The sequence below is a fragment of the Anopheles stephensi genome, chromosome X, assembly GCF_013141755.1.
Source record: "Anopheles stephensi strain Indian chromosome X, UCI_ANSTEP_V1.0, whole genome shotgun sequence".
In the NCBI taxonomy this organism is placed as follows: Eukaryota; Metazoa; Arthropoda; class Insecta; order Diptera; family Culicidae; genus Anopheles; species Anopheles stephensi.
The window spans coordinates 21,729,426-21,733,973 of record NC_050201.1 but is presented as its reverse complement, the minus strand read 5'-3'; the positions used below and the strand labels follow the sequence as shown (position 1 = coordinate 21,733,973).

General features: G+C 48.9%; 1 long non-coding RNA gene across 1 annotated transcript; it reads left to right on the top strand.

Moving 5' to 3' along the window:
* Nucleotides 1-329: 329 nt before the first annotated feature.
* LOC118514519 lies at nucleotides 330-3,422 on the top strand. The gene is made up of 3 exons (XR_004906657.1): nucleotides 330-1,751; nucleotides 1,869-2,552; nucleotides 2,630-3,422. It is a non-coding gene; the product is annotated as an uncharacterized LOC118514519 (long non-coding RNA).
* Nucleotides 3,423-4,548: the final 1,126 nt, after the last annotated feature.

Here is a 4,548-nt window from a genome sequence, read left to right as displayed (position 1 = left end):
ATAATTATATGCTGCCATATTCCAACACGTATAGTACCGTTGTCTTATACAGTCTCAGGACGTCTGATGGATGTGCGCCCCACCAGAATCCTGTGACTGTCCTTAGAAAGTTGATTCTTTTACTGCATTTTTGCACCAGATGGGTGATATGTGTACTCCAGTTTAGCCTTGAATTGAACCAAACACCAAGGTATCGAAAATTGTCGGTAGTTGATACCTTTTCACCGTTCAAAAAGACATAAATTTTCGGGTCAAATAGTCTCTTCTCCCTGTTTTTTTGTCGTGCCGCTAAAAAGAGAAAAGATATATGCATCTCAGTTTTCGTTGCAGAGAACTTGATACCAAGCTGTTCATTCGCGGGAGTTTTCGGATGTGTTTTTTTTTTACTGCAGTGATGAATAATTACCGTCGTTTGTGTTGCTTGGCAGTTCGCAGGTAAGAGAGTTTATTTGTCCTAGTGCACTTATATTTAATACTCAACTTAACGAAAGCACGATCGTGCTTTCGTTGACTGTCAACACGTCAGGGTTGTGTACAAACATCCTCCCCACCTTGACGAATGTCAAAACAAACAACAACAATAAACTTAGCAAATCGCGTGGTCTTGATTAGTAGGTAAGACACATATTTTAGTAATGGGACGCGTAACTATACCTTTCGCTGTTTTTAATGTTACCACGCGCACGATCTTATCTGCCCCGGGATGTACTTGCAGGATGCGCACAAGTGGCCAGCGCGTAGTTGGTAGCGATTATTCGTTCATCAGCACAACCAATCTGCCGGTGAGTATGTTGCTGTTGTTGCCGCCCGACTGTGTGTTGGTTTTTTGCATCTCTTGTAGGTACTCGGTTGCCCAATGTTTCCAGAAGCGTTGAACCAGTAGCTGCCACTTCTGAAGATCATCGAGTGTACTGGATTTCAGACGCGTGTAGTCCGGTTCAGGAACGGCATGTAGAGATGACCCAATCAGGAAATGTGCGGGAGTGACAGCGGTAGTAAGGGACGGGAGTTCATTGCTGCCTCTATTTGGTAAAGGACAATGCAGTAACCCTCGTACGAAAGCCTCGTGCTGCCAAGGTGTCGATAGAGATGCCTCTTTGCTGTCTTCACGGTGGCTTCTCATAACCCGCCAAAATGTGGTGCTTTTGGAGGGGTGAAGTGCCAATCGATGCCCTTATCAGCACAAACAGCAGCGACGGTGTTCCGGTGTTGCTCGTCCTCGAAAAGCTTGAAAAGCTCCCCAAGCTCATGTGCGGCTCCTTCGAAGTTCTTCCCGTTGTCGGAATGCATTTGGGATGGAAGGCCTCGTCGGGAAATGAATCGGCGTAAAGCAGCGAGAAATCCGGCAGTTGTGAGGTCCCCCACGAACTCCAAGTGCACGGCCTTCTTAGCGAAACACACGAAAACGCACAAGTAGCTTTTAACGACTGCGGCTCGGCGATGTGCTGGCTTCAGGTAGAGCGGTCCAGCGTAGTCCTATCCAGTAACCGCGAATGAACGACCAGGTGTGGCGCGCGAGGGGGAAGCTGGCCAATGGGCTGCTGGGCGAGTGCAGGATCCTGACGATTGCATCGGAAACAGTTCCTCACGATGCTTTTCACCAGCCGACGTCCGTCGAGGGGCCAGTAGCTTTCCCTTATCTGGGACAGTATGAGTCTTCCGCCGGCGTGCCTAAGCTCCTCGTGATGGTGTTCTGCGATGAGGCGAGCGAGCTTGTGATGCTTGGGAAGTACCACGGGATGCTTCGATTGGTAAGGCAGTTGCGACAGCTTCAATCGACCTCCAACCCGAATTAAACCCTCCTCGTCAATAAATGGGCTTAATTTGCGTAATGTTGACTGCTTGGCTAAGGCTTCTCCTCTTTTCAGTTGTCGGATTTCTAGGGAGAAGGCGTCTTGTGCCAATCTACAGAAAGCAGTTTTGGCAGCGGCGATGTATTGTGGCGGTATCATCAGTGATGATGAAGACGGCGACAGCTGCTGGGTGCGCGCCTTCTGTTTTGCGTTGCGTGCAAAACGTATGCAATGCGCAATGATGCGCAGCAGTCTGGTGTAAGATGAGTCGATATCGAACCACGGATGAGTTGGTGTACTAACGATATTCGCACTCACCTGACGGATTTCGAGATCAACTCCGTCGATCGATTCAGGATTCGGGTGTGGCCAGTGGGATGACGGAAGCACAAGCCAGTCCGGGTCGGAATTCCACAGCGTGCTTTGCGTGATGCTTGCTGCGGACATGCCACGGGAGACTAAATCCGCTAGGTTGGATGAACCGGGAACGTGTCTCCATTGCCGGGGATGAGAATGGTGCTGCACTTCGGCGACGCTGGGGGGGCTCATCTACGCGGTGGTGTAGATGAGCTCCCAAAACAGCAGCGCTGAGCTCCAACCTCGGTAGCGTGATGCGTTTAAGAGGTGCCACCCGGGACTTCGATGCTTGGAGCCTGACTCGGACCTCTCCTGATGCGTTCTCACAGCGCACATAAGCGCACGCGCCATAGACTGTCTCGGAGGCATCGGTGAAGGTGTGGAGCTCTACTTTAGAATGGGGTAAGAGAACATAACGATTAATTTTACATTCTCGAAGAGAGTTCCTATCGGACTGAATCGCTTTCCACTTGTTGCAGATGTCATCGGGGACGGGATCGTCCCAGCCGGATCTCAGTAGCCACAGCTCTTGCATCAGCATCTTTGCGCGGATGATAATCGGGGCGATTAATCCGAGCGGGTCATACATGTAGGATGAGTGTCAATAGAGTGACCCGAATACAAAAAAAAAAAAAGAGAGCGATCGGTCACTCGGGAATGGGTGTCGTCACGCGGATATAAAAACGAGCGTCAAAGCCTAATTAATCAGTCTCCCGCTAATCGCCAACCAATGAACTGTCTCGACCCACCAAAAAATTGAACAGAGTATTCTCTTTCTCTTTCTACATGGGGGCTCGTCCGGGAAGAGGCAGTGAACGATAACGAAGAAAACTATGACGACGCGAGTGTTTACGACGATGTGAACGTTAAAGAAGAAGACGCAAGTGTATACGACAGTGTGTGAACGTTAAAGAAGACGACGAAGACGACGAAGTGTGTGCACCTAACGAAGACGACGAAGTATGTGCACTTAAAGAAGACGACGAAGACGACGAAGTGTGTGCATCTAAAGAAGACGACGAAGGCGACGAAGTGTGTGCATCTAAAGAAGACGACGAAGTGTGTGCGCTCTTGAAGAAGATTAAAGCGACGTGCAGAACATATCACTGTAGTGTACCAGATCGAAAAGAAGTGACAACGTGTGTGTGTGACCTGTGAGGAAGCAAAGTGAAGTGTGCACGAGGACGTGAAGATGAGTAACGAAGAGTTGATCGCGACGCTGGTAGACGAGTGTACGCGTGTGGGGCTGACAAAGAAGTGTGAAACGCGAGGACTAGCGATGTCAGGAACCAAGGAGGAACTTGCAGCAAGGATCGTCGAGTACGATCGACAAAACCAAGCGGATGGCGTTTTGGAGGCATCCGTATACGGCGATGTGGAAAATTTTACGGACGCAATGCCAGCAACAGTGATCATCGGTTTCAACGACGTGAAGGATGCGCTAAACCCTTTTACGGGTAAAGGGGAGAGTGTTGTGGCGTGGATTTTGGACTTTGAAGACCAATGCAAGGTGTTTTGCTGGTCGGAGCTGCATAAGTTTGTATATGCGAAACGTTTGCTGGAAGGCCCGGCAAAAGCCTTTGTGCGGAGCTTGCCAAATGTCGCGTCATGGAAGCAGCTAAAGTCAGCGCTAATCGAAGAGTTCGAAGAAACAACATCGAGTGCTAGTATCCACGAACTCTTAAGGCAAAGAAAGAAGAAGAACGACGAAAGTTTCCTGGAATATGTGTATGCGATGGTCGAAATCGGTAAGCGAGGAAAAGTAGATGAAGTGTCACTGTGTGAGTATGTAGTTCGCGGAATAGAGGACGACCCACGAAATAAAGCTTGCCTTCTGCAGTGCAATTCTCTAAGAGAATTGAAAGTGCAACTCAAAGTGTACGAGAAGTTACGGCAGCAAATGAATCTTCATAAAATCAAGAACAATGGCCAGATTCCCCGAGTGCAGAAAGAAGGCAGTGCGGTCAGACGAGTTGCGGACAAATACGACGGTTGTTTTAATTGTGGTGACTAATTCCATCGATCACCAATGTGCCCAAATAAACCGAAAGGCACCAAATGTTTTCGGTGCAATAGTTTCGGGCACATCGCGAAACAGTGCACGAATGCCAGGAAGAACGAAGAACCAAGGAATGTTTGTGTAGTTACCACCGTGCCAAATGTTCCGGTTACTATCGGGTCAGTTGTTTACAATGCGGCAGTGGATACGTGCAGCGAAGCAACACTACTAAGAGAAGACGCGCTCCGGTCAATTCCCCGAAAAGAACAGCAATTGAAGAAGTCATCGTTACGCCTCTACGGTCTCGGCGGCAATGGCATGACAGCATTGGGAGAGGTATGTGTTCCAGCGATCGTGGATGGTGAAACGTATAATATAAATTTTGCGATAGTTCCAGTA